This window comes from Cavia porcellus, unplaced genomic scaffold (assembly GCF_034190915.1).
Source record: "Cavia porcellus strain 051 isolate PalLab524CR breed Dunkin Hartley unplaced genomic scaffold, mCavPor4.1 scaffold_8, whole genome shotgun sequence".
NCBI classification, from domain to species: domain Eukaryota; kingdom Metazoa; phylum Chordata; class Mammalia; order Rodentia; family Caviidae; genus Cavia; species Cavia porcellus.
Window position 1 is genome coordinate 60,560,792 of NW_026947491.1, and position 16,688 is coordinate 60,577,479.

At 36.8% G+C, this 16,688-nt stretch overlaps 1 long non-coding RNA gene across 1 annotated transcript in view; it reads left to right on the forward strand.

Annotated features, from left to right (window-relative positions):
• The first annotated feature begins 2,891 nt into the window (after positions 1-2,891).
• Positions 2,892-16,688, forward strand: part of LOC134477354 (uncharacterized) — a 123,783-nt gene continuing 109,986 nt past the window's right edge. The window contains exon 1 of the long non-coding RNA XR_010049356.1: positions 2,892-3,443. This is a non-coding gene — a long non-coding RNA (uncharacterized LOC134477354). The remainder of the gene's footprint in view (positions 3,444-16,688) is intronic.

The following is a 16,688-nucleotide window of genomic DNA, read 5'->3' on the forward strand; positions in this document are numbered from 1 at the left end:
CAAGGAGTAAGAAAGACCTCACTCCTCGATTCAATCAATGAGGAGTTGAATTTACTTTGGAAAATTAATCACCTATTCTTTTAAGTTACTGATATTAGGTTTGCTATTTTCGTAACTGAATGGGTGCTACAGGTGAGTTCTCCTGAGGTTTCCTGTGAGACTCTATTGCCAACTTCAATTATACCTTTTTATTATTACCTTTTATTATTATACCTAATTATTATACCTTTACTTAAATTGCCTCAGAAAAGTGTACCCTGAAATAAGAATTAAGGTAGTTTGTTTGAGAGATGAAGGAAATTTTGGGAAGGAGTTAGAGAAGTGAGACACAGAAAGTAACGAAGCTGATGCAAGGTGCCATGAAGCCAGCTAGTATTATGTAGACACTCTACAAAATCAATTGAGAACAAATTCTCAGGAATAAGAAAATGGGGACATTTTGTCATTTGCTATTTGAGGACTACTCCCAAGGAATAGTCATTGTTTGGCATATCCTTTATGACACCTAGGCTTGGTCTAGTCACCCTTGTCTTTTCCTAATAAATCCTCATAAATGTGCTTCCAAAGTCACTGACTCTTGTCTTCTTGTGCTTAAGACTGATGCTGAAATGAAAAAAAAATCATGTATTTAGTATAACCTTTAGCTATGACCTTGGCATAACGTGGCCAATGAAAGGAAAGGATTTAAACAATAGGTGAACAGACAATATATATCTTTCACCTATATATATGCACATAGTTCCTCTGTGACCTTCCTATCATAGTTTCATAAAGCACCACCCTACCAAGTTTGTTCTGTTTCCTCCTTTTTCTCTATCTCACCAAAATCTGCCTCCCACTGTAAAACCTAGCTCTCTTGTCTCATGATTTCTATCCCATACTAAATAAAAAACTACAATATGCTCCACTTCACAGTTATGTTGCACTACATTAATTTATGTTTTGTAAATAGCATGACATAGCTGGTAGAAGACGTACTGGACTAATTCTGAGGCTCAAACTCTTATACCAAATCGATGAATACACTAGCTAAATAAACACGTATAGTTCACTTACTTTTGCCTGAAGTTCAGTTTGCTGATAAAGAAAACTCAGAGTTTGGGGAAACCAGTTCTAGGGACCTTTCCAACTCTAACACTAATTTTTCAGTTGACTCAGGTCGTAGCTGTCTCTACATTCAGCTTGTTTTATTGGTTGTCACAGATTGTTCTCTTATAAAAGGCTCTTGATACAATTAGATTCAGAAGTCAAGTGGAAGCTAAAGGAATCCTTTCCTCAAATTCAAACCCTACTGCTTTGTACTCCACCAGAAAAAACTGTACTTTATCATGCTGTGAAGACTTGCCTATTTTACCATCATTTTGGAAAATTAGGCTTTTACTTTAATAAACAAATATCTTTTTAAGAGTTCATAAGATAGCAATAGATGGTGCGGGTAATGACAGAAGTTAGGAAAATGAAAAAGAACCAAGATGTGACATGAATATGTACTAATATCCCACTATATATTGCAAACATATACTAATAAATTGTTTTAAAAGTTGTATGAAGTGATGACCAGAAAAGAGAAATAATGACGCTGCTATCTATGGAGGAAGATATGGAAAAACAAACTGCTTAATTTGCTTTAATTGGGCTTTTTCTTTCATCTGAAATCTCCTTGACATGACACTTTTAGGGGATGGTGTTTATGAAAACCAGATGATAGGAATAACTATGAAATTAAGTTAAAATAGGTATTAAGTCCTTAATTTTTTGCAAAAAATAGCCTAATTACTTTCATTCTGAATAGATCTACATCCATATTTTGAATATACAATCACCATGAAATTTGAATATACAATCACCATGAAAACACTTGTGTTTAAAAAACATAACTTTCATAACAAATTCTGGAAGGACTGTGGTAAGGAAACTTTCTCTGCTGTTAGTAGGAGTGTAGACTGGTACAACCTCTTTGGAAATCAGTGTGGAGATGCCTCAAGAAACTAGGATTAGAGGTCCCATTTGACCCATCTATGCCCTTTCTAGGTGTCTTTCTGGAAGAATTAATGACATCATACCACAGTGATACATGCACACACATGCTTAGAGATTGTGCAATTTGTAACAGCTAAATCTTGGAAACAACCGAAATGACCATCAACTGAGGAATAGGTAAAAAAAGATGTGGTCTATTTATATAATTGAATACCACTCAGCCATAAAGAAGCATAAACTTGAGACATTTAAAGGTAAATGGATGCAATTTGAGACCATATTCATAAGTGAAATAAATCAAACTCATATGTTTAAAACTCGTATCATCTCCTTGGTGTGAGAAACTGAAAGAATAAATAACCAAAATGTACAATAAATACTGTGAAATGAGAAGAAACTGTTAAAAAGGAAAGAGAAATTAAGGTAGGAGAGGGAGAAAGAAAAGTAAAAGGGGAAAATGCAAAATAGTTATACTATTAGGTTGTTTTAGTTCACTGAAAAGAGAGTTGTGTTAATATCATTTGGAGAATTTTTTATGCCCATATTTTGTACTCTGTATAACTACTTTGATGATAACAATATGCAGTGTATTAACTATTGGCATTCTCCTATTATATTGTTATAACATTTTATTTTTCCCATAAGATTTAAAAAACACAACTTTCAGCAAAATATATACATTTATTAGTCTTGAAGTATTACTGCGTTTTTTCCTTTGCTTATAGAATTCCTGTCCTTGTACACCAACATTGCCTATACATGCTTTTAAAGGAGAATAGCAGGCTGCTTAGGGCTTCATAGCCTTTATCTTACAACCCACCCACCAATCAGCACACTGTCACTCAGTCAGAAAAAAATGCCATCTTATCTGTGCGATTTGTTCCCCAAATAGCTCTCTGCAACTCCTTTATTTCCCAGCTAGGATGGAAGTTATTTCACGCAACAAGTCAAACATCACTTTTCTAAAAAGGCCAGCTTGATACACTCAAGACCATGAGCATGTAGACAGCAAGATGCCAACAGCCACCCTGATGTGCTTTGAGCACTACAACATCTGCCTCTGATACAAGGAAATAGCTCTAGAATGGTGGGAAATCTATGGGCTGCTAGATTCTCTTCTCTGTACTGAAAGAAACCAGGAAGTGTTGCTGGGGTCCAAGTTCTATTTGTGGTTTTGGTGTGCATTTTCAGTCGGTCCCTGTTCCCCAACCATAACCTGAACATTCAACATTTAAGAAGGATTTTCAGGACAGCTGCTCTCCAAGTACACACACTCTGAGCTCTCTGTGTGCACAGCATTTGTTTATCTCTCCGGCATACCCCATGGGAATTCTTTACATAAAGACAAGAGACACAGAGAAGGTAAAATGTGAGGATGGGGACCTGAAGGAAAGGAGGCCTCCTCTACAGTCTGCCTGCACATAAGCAGATTTACTCTGATGATTCACTCTGGAAACAAAACTGTAAGTGCCCTTCATTTGCTTTGTTTTTCTATTAAAAAAATTCTTCTTGCATATGTTACATTCATAATACTTTGGACTTGTTTTCTGAAAAAAAGGTACAAATTTGAAAACCTTCAAACTTATTGTCATCCCTCGTGCTGAAGACGCCATGTAGATTTGTGATTCTTTGGGTCTTAAATTTGAATTTCTGTCCCATTGCATAGAAATAAGATGCTATACAGGACTGTTGAGTTTAAAAATTATCTAAAGTACTTTGTCAACTGTGAGGAAGGATGTGGATAATTGAAAATCTAGCAAATGCTTAGTATTTAACAAAATATGTCCTTCGCATCATTCACTTTACCTACAAAGATGGAGGCTTTGAAACAGTGGTACACACAGAACAAAAAGTTTTCAGATTAATTTAAATCATTAGACACCTGAGAACTTAAGTTTAGAGAGACTGGCAATATGTTTTATAACTAAAATCCTTACGCTAATGGGAAATAAAATAATCGTACATTTCACAAAATAGAGATAAATAATAAAAAGCTTGTAGAAAGTTACAAAATCCCAATCTGTGTTTTTCATAGATTGACTGTTAAATATATTCTAACGGAGAAATGATTAATAAAAAATAAGAGACAATGTGCTGATATTTGAAATATTTTATATTGAATAAGACTGTTTAAAATTCCTTACATAGCATGTTAAGGTTGTATTTTAATTTAATGCCATTCGGAAGCGCTCAGCTTTCGAACCATGCAATATTCCCAGGACAATAGTAAATTTCCAAGGAATAAATGAGCTTCTAAAAAGTCATTTCTGAAATTGTCCTCTGTTTCCTATTATTTCAATGCAATGAACTTGCCACTCAAAAACATTCATTAAAATATTTTTCTCTGATAAGTAATAACTTTGTTTGGTAGCAAACATTTTGATGGTATAATAGTAATTAATATTTGCATCAGGTTGTTATTTTAAATGGTTTTCCCATACTTTATGTTACTTAAGCTTCACAACCACCAAGCCAGTTTTACTACCCTTGGTTTTCAGATAAGAATATTGAGACTCAGAATATTTAATCTTAAATTTTAAGTCACAGAGACAGAATTCTAAACACAGTTTCAAAACTTTCTATTAAACCCCAAACTGCAATTTAGTTGAAGTATGATCTTTTAGCAAATAAACAAAGATAAGGCTTGCTGTCATGAGGATTGGTGGCAGTTCTTTTGTAAGACTTCAATTACTTTCCCTTAATTACTCCAAATAGTAGAGCTCAAAAACAGTTTTTATTTCCAATGTCAATAGAGAAACACCAAATGAGAACAGCCAGAAAATATGAAAAGAAAACATTATGTAACTACTAAAAATCAAATTCTGGGGGAGAGGAGAATAGGGATTTATTGTTTTGTGAGTACAAAGTTTTATTTTTTCAAAATGAAAAGAATTTTAGAAATGTTTTGTGCTAACGGTTAGACAGCAGTGTGAGTGTGCTTAATGACACTAAACTGTACATTTAAAATAGCCAATATGATAAACTTTGTAATATGTATTTTAACACAATAAAAACTGTATTTTAAAAAACAAACGTTCAACCTTTTGAAAAGTTTGAGCTCTAAAGAAATTAGAACTAGTAGAGAGAGTCCTGTTCTATTGAAATATGTCTTCATAAAAAACTTTAATAATAGGGAAACATTCATGACATAACATTAAAGTGAGGGAAAATGTAAGATATAGAATACCATAAAGTAACATCACAGTTTTTCCCCCTTAAAAATCTGCAGCATATTCAAAATAGATTGAAGAAAAGAGACCCCAAAATGATAATGGTTACTTGCAAAACAAGAATCAGCAAAATTTTCTAAAAAAGGCCAGTCAGTAGTAGAGCTGGTGAATTATGTAAAAACTCTGCATATGGATGTGTATTGTAGGTAATGTACAATTCCTTAACATTGTGGAAATCGTTCTCAGTTGGAGACCTCACAAAATAGGTCACGGGCAGGATTTGCTCTCAATTGAATTTTTCAAATAATGGAGCTGTAGATGATTTTTATTACTTTTTCATGGTTTCTTACATTTTCACAATATTACACAAGGACTAGGTCATACCTTTTTATAATTGGAAACCAAAACTTAGTATAGCTTTGTGGTTTTAGAGATCCACTCATGTTCATGTAATTCCCTTTTCCTTTATCCTCTAACATCATAAAGTTAATAAGGTGAAAATATCACCTATTATTTTTAAACAAACTACCCAAAGTCTGAGACCTTCTTTCAGGTGAGATAAACTACACTGAAAGAGGGAAAAATAACAAATACAGCCAGAATGTAGTGCAGAGGCCCTTTTAGAGACTGTAATGTTTTGCTGCTGGAATTCTATTAGGAAAAAACAAACGAAGACTAGAGGTCCCACCTATAGCAGATGAGATAAGGGTGCTGTGCTATAACTCAAGCCTGCAGGTTCTGGGGAGAGGGCTTCCCTTTGAAGCAGTAGCTCCCCGACATTCCCATAGCTGCCCTGTAGATGGTGGGCCAGACCCCAGTCTGCCTCTGGGAGAAGCAAATTGCACCGACTCAGGAGTCTAGGGCTGCCTGACAAATATGAGTTCCTTAGTAGAAACAGTGGTCAACTATATTTACTTTAACTTAATTTTGTCTTTAAAAATAGTAAGTAATTAAATGATAACTAAACATATATGTGGCCAAAGAAGTCAGAAAACCAAACAAATGTTTGTTTCTGTCTCATGATGTCATAAAACTTTTTTATTGTGATTAGAATACAGCTACCTCAGAGAGATGTCATTCTAACTTGGGCAGTTTTTTGCAAAGCTTCTGCCCTCACAAGAGGGACAAAAGACACAGAGTGTTAGTTTATTTTTATCTTCATAATACCTGCACAAACCTCTCGCAAATTTCTTTGCATTCCTTTTTTGCCTATTCTTAGTCTTGATTTTTAACTTCTTCAAATTATCCCAATACAAAGTATCAAGCTGAATGTAGTGGCTGATGCTTGTAATCTCAGGCAGGAGGATCACCATGAGATTGAGGTCAGCTTGGATTACAGAGCAAAATCCTGTCTCAAAATAAACAACAAAACAAAAACCTCAAAAACAAGGGATCGGAAACTTACATATCCTAAAACCAAAACTGATGTGCTTATCAATCAAGTTTTACGAAGGTATTATGTTAAATAACTGAATTCCATGGAAGGAAAATGAGAGGAACAGAACACTGTCCTTGAGACTCCTGGAACATAAGACTGACCAGCATGGTTTCAAGGAGATGCTAACCAAGTGGAGGCGTAACCTTCTCCGGCAGCCTCTGCAGCTGTGCAGATCAAAAGCAAGGAGTTGTCTGACTCAGAAGACCAGGCATTTTACTAATAGGGCACACAGGCTTTTCATAGTATTAATCACAGTCGTAGAGGAGATGCTTATCTCGATCCTGGGATTGCAGAGTCACGGCTTGTTAATTACTGAATTCTGTTTTCCAAGGGAAATAGGGAGGGCTGCCTGAATTAGCTCCTAAGTGTACCACCCTCTTGTATGCTTTGGTTGTATAAAATCTACACTAATTAAAAATGATTTCTGGAAATAGTCCTGTGATTAGAGGCACTCACGAGGATTGTGTTACTTTGAAATAAATTAAAGCATCTACTAAAACACACATTCCAAAGTGCCTCCTCCTTGACTATTTCATTCCTTCCCATTATATGAACTCACAGTGCTTTGAAAAGGGCTTGTTTCTGACCTTGTGCTTAGAGAACATTCCCCTTTGTCATTGTACTAAGAAAGGAGACGAGGTGGTATTTTTAAGCGAACTTGAGCGAATGAAGCAGCTGTATACTGCAACAGGCACGAAAGCAGAACCCCTCGGAGTTCATCCAGAACAGTCTCAGCATGGTCCGACAGGCTGTGCCCAGTCACAACCTGAAAGTCATTATCTCAAGCACATCTCTGTTGTCATCCTAACAAGCTCAGTCTGTAGCTTTTTCTTTTCTTTTGCTTTTTACAGCCTCAGAGCTTAGAAAAGGAAGTCAGTTTTGTCACTACAGATTCACCTACAGAACACACAGTACCTCATTGCCCTTTTTTTTTCAATTAATCTTCACTGAGTGGGCCTCGCGGGACCGTGTCTGCCGGTGATGCTCCAGGGCACTCCTGGACCGACCCCTTCTAGCTGTCACTCTTTCCTGGGCGGTTCGTTTATTCCCCTCTGGTTTCCCCTGGCAGCAGCAGCGTTAGTAATTGGAGCCACCTGTTTGGTGGCATGTCCTTTACTCCCCAGAGGATATGGAACTTCATGTGCTGCTCCCTTGTCAGTTCACTGTCATCTACATTTGAATCACATCGTAGAAAAAAAGGCACAGTGTTTACCTGAATCCAATTGAGCATCTGTGGTTTGTAAAACCAGCAGCTGGAGCAAGTGTATAAATGTTAACCTGCGTTCAAGTGGACTCTGATTTAAGCAACTCAAAGTTAGCAAAAACATACTGTAGAAAACAGAGCAACCCAAAGCTATGGCTGTTAGTAATAGAATCTTCAAGACTAAAGGAAACTTAGAAACTGCTCAATTCTACCTTTTATCTAATATATGAATTCTTTCAAAGTTCTTTGCACATAGTTCTCAAGATAATATGAAGCATATACATTAATAAGGAACACATTCTTTCAGAAAGTACTCCATACCATTTTCAGAGAGTTAATGCATTTTTTTCTGTATATGAAACTAAAATCTATTCCTTCATCCAGCCCATTTTCTTGAACACTAACACCTATAGCCACACAGAAAAATAAAATTTATCTCTCAAACGTCAACTATTAAAGACAACTAAAATACTTCACAGACATTCTTTCCTCTAGGCAGTATATCCTGTGTTTTAAACTTCCTCTTAATTTACAGATATTTTCTTGCTTTGTCATAGTGTTTCTTTTCTTCTCCCCCAAAATTGTTTCCCAGAACAAAACCAGTGATCTGAATGCTGAATGTAAAAAGGAAATTGTAACTTCTCTTACCAGAAACTATCTTCTGTGATTGTGGCCTAATATCTTGAACTGGATAGAGAAAGTCTTGTTTGATGTTCCACCAAACAAACTCCAAATCTCACCTGTGAAAAAAGCTTCATCATACTTAAGGAAGGGTATGGAGACAATCTCTCATCTTATAACCAAATGACTGGCTCTCTGGTTTCTGTGAGCTTCCAGAAAAAAGAAAATCCTACTGGGAAACACACCTTTCTCTCCATCAAACATCTGACTGTCTTGGCGTTACACCCAGATGACATCTCCACTGGCATTCCTGCTTGACATAATCATAAATTTTATTCTCACAGGAGTGCTTATAAGTTGGTATTTTCATTTCTCTGTTACAAACAAGGGAAACAGAGTTGAGAAAATTTAAATAACCCAATCATGGTCATATTGAATATTTTTAAAAATTGTCTAAATGTAAAGATGCTAATGTTAAAATTTAAGATGCTAAAGTTCTTACAACATTCAACATTATGAACAGAAAACATACTGATATTGATTGGAACTCTTAGAGATTCTCCAACATATCTCCATGTGACCCAGTATCTTCTATTTATAATAGATATTTTGCAATGTTTATTGACAAGCATGAAAGAAGATTCATAACAAAAGGTAATATTGTATAGACAAAACAAGACTAGAAAGAAATAAGAAAATTAAAGTAATTATATTAGTCAACAATTGCTGTGTAACAAATCTCAAAGTCTCAAGAGTTTGTAGAAGTAAATGTTTAGTTCTCATAAGTTTGAGAGTTAGTGGAGATACTTCTGCTGGAGAGACTCTGCTCCATGAGATGTTCATTCTTCTGCTGCGACCAATAGGCAAAAAAGCATTGCATTTAATGGGGGAACTGAAAAGTTACATGACAAAGATCTTAGATACAGAGAAGGAGGAACAGATCCACTAGCTGACCTACCATAACTGGAAAACTAGTAGTCCTTCAAGACTCTTAACTCCTCATCTAGATCCTGTTATGGCCTTGTACTAGTTTTATAGGGCTGCCTTAACTACATTCCACAGTGGGGTGTTGCATACACAACAGAAATGTGTTCTCTCACATCTGGGAGCCAGAAGTCTAAATTCAAGGTGTCACCCAGGTTCATTCCTTTTTTGAGGACCCTTTCCTAGCTTCTGGAGCTTTTTGCCTATTTTTGCTTTCTTTGACATATAGATGAGTTACTTCAATACCTTGCTTTATCTTCATAATACATTGTTCCTGTATGTGTGTCTATATCCAAATCACTCACATTTGTCCAGATACCAGTTTATGTTAAATTATTGGGTTACTTTACTCCAGTATGACCTTAACATAATTATATTGTCTATGACTATATTTCCAAATAAAGGTTGGAAATTTTTGATATTGAATTGTATGTGTTAATGAGCCAAAGAATGCTCAGTTGACAACACACTGTTTTTGAATATGTTTGTGAGAGTGGGGTATTTTGGGAAGAGATTAGCATTTGAGTCAATAGGCCTACTAAAGTGTAAGTAAGGTGTCCTCAGGATGAGTAGACATCATTCAGTCCACTGAGGGCCAGAACAGGAAAAGAAGATGGAGCTGGAGCCGGAGCATCTATCATCTCCCCTTGCATCTTAGCACTCTGGGTTCTTATATCTTTGAACTATGACTGAGACTTATACCATTCACTCTCCTCGTTCTCAGTGTGTGCAATTCAAATTGGAACTTGCCATTGGCTTTGCTGGATCTTCAACGTACACACAGCAATTCTTATCTTCCATAGTCAGAAGAGCCAAAACTTTGTAAAAATCTGTCTGGGCTGGGGATTCAACTGAGCCGTGTAGTGCCTTCCTGGAAAATGTGAGGTCCTGAGTTTGGTTCCTGGTACTCCCCACAAAAGATCTATCTGTCCATCTATCTTTCTGTCTGTCTATCCCTACTGTTTCTATTTATTCTAAAGAATCCTAATACAGGCTTTCCCATACACATTTTCAGGGAAGAGAGTGGGACATAATTCAAGTCATAACAGTCTCCCCTCCCTCAGTCAGCTTTGAAGTGTGAAGGGTAGGACGGATGAAGGAGAGGGAAAAATAGGGTCATAGTGTCTGCCCGCACAGATTGTACACCACTCCAGGACTTTCAGCCAAACCAGTGCACTTGCAAACTACTATGTAGCTGTGCCAGTATAAGATCCTTTTCTTACATGGTACAGAAAACTCACTTTTATAGAGCGGTGCATACTACCCAGGAGACTGATACAAATACACTAAAGGAAATGTTTACATAGCTGGGCCCAGAAGAGATTTGAAGAGAGAAATTCAAATGCATTGGTGACGAGACTAAGCTTTACAAGCAAACCAAATAACAAAATCTTTATACTCTCTATGAGGGAAAACTTCATTTTGCAAATAAATTATTTACAAATATATATTGAGTACCTTCTATGTGCTGTATATATTATCTCATGTTCTCACAGCAACCAGAAAGGCCCCTTCTACTCCTCCCATTTTATATGTGAGGAATGAGACAAAAAGAGACTGTATGTAACAAGTCTAATACACTTGTCTGTCCAAATCCAAGGATGCCTGCTTTATCTCAGAGAAGTTTATCACTGCAACTGTGGCTACATCTACCAAAACCAAGAAACTCACAGATGCCATTGGTTAGGAGACTATGTCCCCCCAAAATCCCGCTTGTTTGGTCACAATGCTCTCTATGGGGTAAGAGATAAGAGGACAGCTTTATTGTCCTGCAGTTTGTCTATGAGATCCATCTTTATAAGCAATCTTTAATTATTGATTTCCATCACCTAATCCTAGCCCCTTCCAGGCAGAATAGTAAAAATCTCATTTCTGAGATTTCTTCCAGGCTTATCTTATATTTTACACATGTTAATCATGTTATGCTTTCCTTTCCAATGAGACTACAATCTAGCATGTTCATTTGTCTTTGCATCTCCAATGCCTAGTAAAGTAGATGACAGTGATGTATTGTCCCAGTTTGTTCAAAGAACTATCGCATCTATAATTGTCATGCCAGAGGTATCTAAGGTACAAAGGATAAGGGGGACCTTTCCAACATCAATGCCATGTCTTCCATCTCAAGTCAACATCTAATTCCAGAACCTGGAAGTATGATCACAGTGATCTAAACCATTCTGTATGCTTTATGTACTTTAATTCTCATGACTGTTTGAAAGAAATATATTTTATTTCCATTTTCAAAAAGAAAAAGATCTTGGAAAATGCTAAACTAGTCGCCAAACTTCACACAGCTAAGAAAAGGCAAAACTGGAGTTTAAATCCAGGTAATTTCCTCCAAGGAATTCAGACATTTTCTTTGATGTATCCAACCAACAAATCAGCATTATTTACCTGAAGATTTTTAAATTCAAGTCATCAAAGAATTCTAGTTACAACATATACAGAACTATGCCTGTAGGTTCTTTGAAAATAATTCACTGATTATCTCCTTTTATTTTCCAAGTACCCTAACTTTGGAGGTTATTTTCAAGCAACAGTTCTTTTGCTTTTTGATGGTAAGAGCCATGGTTCTTGGGTTTTCACCAGGATAAACTTCTTTAAAGTCTTGTTATGAAAATGAACCTTTCAATCTTGGCAAAGTGCAGTGTAAATAATGAGGTGTTACCTGCAATGTTAATGCACCTCTTGAGAGTACATGCTGTTATTGAGTGGTTTTAGGGGCTCCAATCCTCTTCCCCTTGGAAGGATTTCATCTTATTACCCTAGATTTCCAGTTGTGTGACTATTAAAACTGGAAAGTAAGAGAAAGGCAGTGATCTGGGTCTCTACTATCTGGACAGTTTTGCTGTGCAAATTGAGGAAATAATGATATTATAGAAAGGCAAGACTGGGGACTCCCCTAACATTGCCTACCATAATACACATACGTCTAATGGTGACAAGCTTCAAAACCTAATAAAGCCTGGAGAATCATCTGAACTGTAGAATAATGACCTTGGATTCAGCTATGCTGACCCCCCACTCTGAATCTGCTCCAAGCCTTCTGTAGCCAAAAAGCAGAAGAAAGTGATAGAAATGTCCTCCTCATGCCCCTACTTCTGCACAATCACTCATCCAGCCTTGGGTACTTCGTTCAAAGAAAATAAGTGTATCCAGATTACCTACCAAATAATTCCTTTTCTAACTTGTTTCACTGAGAATCAGTTCTGTAGCTAATCCAGCTTCTCAGTTTTAAATGAAGAAACTGAGTCTACATATGTGTTTTTGTTTTGTTTTGTTCTGTTTTGTTTTTACTGTGAATGGAAAAATAAGGAAACTCTGTTGCTTACCATTTGCCTGGCTTTTTTGACCAGTTATGAAAACAAAGTCTCTGGAAAGCTGTAGAACAGAGTGGCTATAGCTCGTGAATGAGCCAGAAACACTCTGCAGTCCAGTTTGTCTTTGGTCAAGTACATATTTACTACATCATCAGGTGTGGTCTCTTCAGTGGAGGAACAGTGTTAACCTAATTAGCCAACAATGACACTAAATACATAGCCTGAGGTCAGTAGCAGAGGATGCCACACTTAGACTAACCAGCCACCAACAGTTCAGAGTGTTCAACTTAGAGGAGGAAATTTATATTAGAAATGCTTCCATTAAATGCATCACTAATCATGCAGACACAAACAAATTCAAAATGCAAATGTGAAATATGAAATTTGTAGGTAATTTTTGAGCTGAAACGGAATAGAGATACAATCATTTTTGTTTTGTCCTCAGTATATTTTTAGGGTCTATTTCAGGGCTTTTCACTCAATGCTGTTTGCTGAGTAAACTAATCAGTGAATCAAAACACATTCTTAATAAAGCAATAACCTACAAAGCTACACAAATCTGTTACCTCAAATATTCATTTGGTTGTAACTTCTCTCATTGCAATTAAAACTCAATTTCAATTCCCACACATCAGTATCACCAATGAAAATTAAAAATAGAAAAGCCGGACCTGGGGACCCAGGCCGGCTTCCCACCAGACTGGGGACCAGGCCGAACAGTGAGTGTAACAGCAGTGGCTGGGAGGTCCGCCCAGCCTGTGGGAACTTTCTCCTTGACTTGGGAACCAGGCCGGCTCCACACCAGACCAGAGACCAGGCCGGAAGGGTGAGTGAAACAGCAGCGACTGGGAGCTCCACCCAACCTGCAGGAACTTTCTCCCTGACTTGGGGACCCAGGCCGGTTCCCCACCGGACCAGGGACTAGGCCAGATCAGAGACTGTGGCAGCAGGGCTGGGAGCTCCGCCCAGCATGAGGAGACACTCTTCCTGGCCTGAGGAGCAGGCCGTAGTTCCCTGCTGGGTCCAGTGAGTGGGGCCATCACAGGGTACCCCATCCCAGGCTGGCGGATCTCTCTCCCACACCTGGAACAACACTTGAAGCTCCAAAATACAGGAAAATGACAAAATGAAAGTCCAAAATGCAATCTCAAACATCCAGCCCATCCCAAGAAAGCCCAGGAGCCATGTGCATAGAAGAAAACACATGCCACATGACTGAAATACCTGAAATAATGGTAACTGAAATAAAGAAGCAAGTATGGGAAGCCTTAAAGGAATTCAAACTAGAAATAATCTCTCAGAGGAAAGAAGAATTGATATAAGAAATGAAGCAGATGCTAAACATAGCTAAAGCAGATGCAGTTAAAAAATTGGAGGAACTAAACAAAAAGATAGAATCCCTGCATGAACAATATAAGAAACAAACAGAATACATAAAACAGATGCAAAGAGATATACAGGAAATCAAAAACTCCATTGAAAGTTGTAAAAACCACCTCAACGAATGTGAAGATAGAATCTCAGACCTCGAAGACAAGATTGAAACCAGTGAACAGGAAAGAAAAGATCTTTTAAAAATAACAAGAAATGAGGAAATAACAATTCAACACCTACAGGATGACGCAAAGAGAAACAACATAAGGTTGATAGGGATAAATGAAAAAGAAGGGGACAACATAAAGGATGTCAAGAGTATATTTAGAGAAGTAATAGCTGAAAATTTCTCAAACATGAGATTGGAAATGGATATCAAGATCAATGAAGCATATAGAACTCCAAATAGTCACAACCAAAATAAATCTACACCCAGACATATGATAATGACCATCCCAGAAATTGAACAAAAGAATAGAATATTAGGGGCTGTCAGAGAGAAAAGACAGATCACCTATAAAGGAAGACCTATCAGAATCAGAGCAGACTTCTCAGCACAAACAATAAAGTCAAGAAGAGCATGGAGTGATGTATTTCAGATCCTAAAGGAGAATGATTTCCAACCTAGAGTGATGTCTGCAAAACTGTCCTTCAAATTTGATGGAGAAATAAGATACTTCCATGACAAAGATCAGCTGAAAAACCTCATGATCACCAGGCCAACCCTGCAAAGAATACTGAAAGACAGCCTAAATACATTTAGGAAAAAAACACTAAACAAAGCAGACAGTTGAACAGAGCAGAAAGATAAACATGGAACAGCAGAAAGATAATACGTCAACAATAAACCAATTTATAACAGTTCTTACTATTAATGTAAATGGTCTCAATACACCAATTAAAAGAGACAGACTGGCAGAATGGATCAAGAAACAAAATCCAACCATATGCTGTCTACAAGAAACCCACCTAACTGAAAAAGATACTCACAGACTCAAAGTCAAAGGATGGAAAACAACACTCCATGCAACAGGAACCCCCAAAAAAGCAAGGGTAGCTATTCTGTTTGCAGACAAAGCCAATAATGATCAGAAAGGATAAAGAAGGTCACTACATACTGGTTAGGGGAAAACTCCAAGAGGAAGAGATAACTATCTTAAATATATATGCACCAAACTCCAGAGCACCCAGTTATATAAAACAAGTACTAACAGAAATGAAAACCCAAATCAGCAGTAACACAATTCTGACAGGAGATCTTAACACACCATTGACACCAATGGACAGATCAACCAAACAGAAAATCAACAAAGAAATAAAAGAACTGAATTGCACCTGTGAACAAATGGACTTAATAGACATATACAGAGTATTCCACCCAACAGCAACAGAATACACATTCTTCTCAGCAGTACATGGGTAATCCTCTAAAACAGACCATATATTAACTCACAGAACATATTTAAATAAATGCAAAAGAGTTGAAATTATCCCTTGCATGCTATCAGACCATAGCGCCATGAAATTAGTAATTAACAATTAAAGATACTGCAAAAATCACACAAACATATAGAAACTGAATAACACACTCCTGAGTAATCAGTGGGTCACAGAGGAAATTAAAAAAGAAATTAAGCAATACCTACAAGCAAATGAAAATACAGATACAACTTACTGGAATCTAAGGGATGCAATGAAAGCCGTCCTCAGAGGAAAATTTATTGCACTGAGTTCCCACATCAGGTAAACAGAACGAATACAAATAAACAACATGATGCTACAATCAAACATCTAGAAAAAGAAGAGCAAGTCAAGCCCAAAGCCAAAAGAAGAGAGGAAATTATAAAAATCAGAGCAGAAATCAATGCAATAGAGACTAAGAAAACAATCCAAAGAATCAACGAATCAAAAAGTTGGTTCTTTGAAAGAATAAATAAAATCGATAAGCCCCTAGCCAAACTTATTAAAAAAGGGAAGAAAGCTCAAATCCATGCAATAAGAAATCAAAAAGGTGAAATCACTACAGACTCAATAGAGATACAGAAGATCATCAACACCTATTTCGAAAACCTCTACTCTCAAAGGTTTGATAACACAGAAGAAATAGACAGATTCTTAGAAACATATGAAGTACCAAAGCTAGATCAAGAGGATGTAAAACTGCTGAATAACCCAATCTCTATCAATGAAATTGAACATGTAATTAATTCCTTACCTACAAAGAAGAGCCTAGGCCCAGACGGATTCACTGCAGAATTCTACAACAAATACAAAGAAAACCTAATACCAACACTCCTCAAACTCGTCAATGAAATTGAAAGGGAAGTAATCCTTCCCAAGTCATTCCTGGAAGCAAATATTACTCTAGTACCAAAACCTGAGAAGCACCCAACTGAAAAAGAGAACTACAGACCAATCTCCCTAATGAACACAGATGCAAAAATCCTCAATAAAATATTGGCAAATAGGATGCAGCAAATCATCAAGAAGATTATACACCATGACCAAGTGGAATTCATCCCAGGCATGCAGGGATGGTTCAACATATGTAAATCAATAAACGTAATCCACCATATCAATAAAGCCAAAAATAAGAA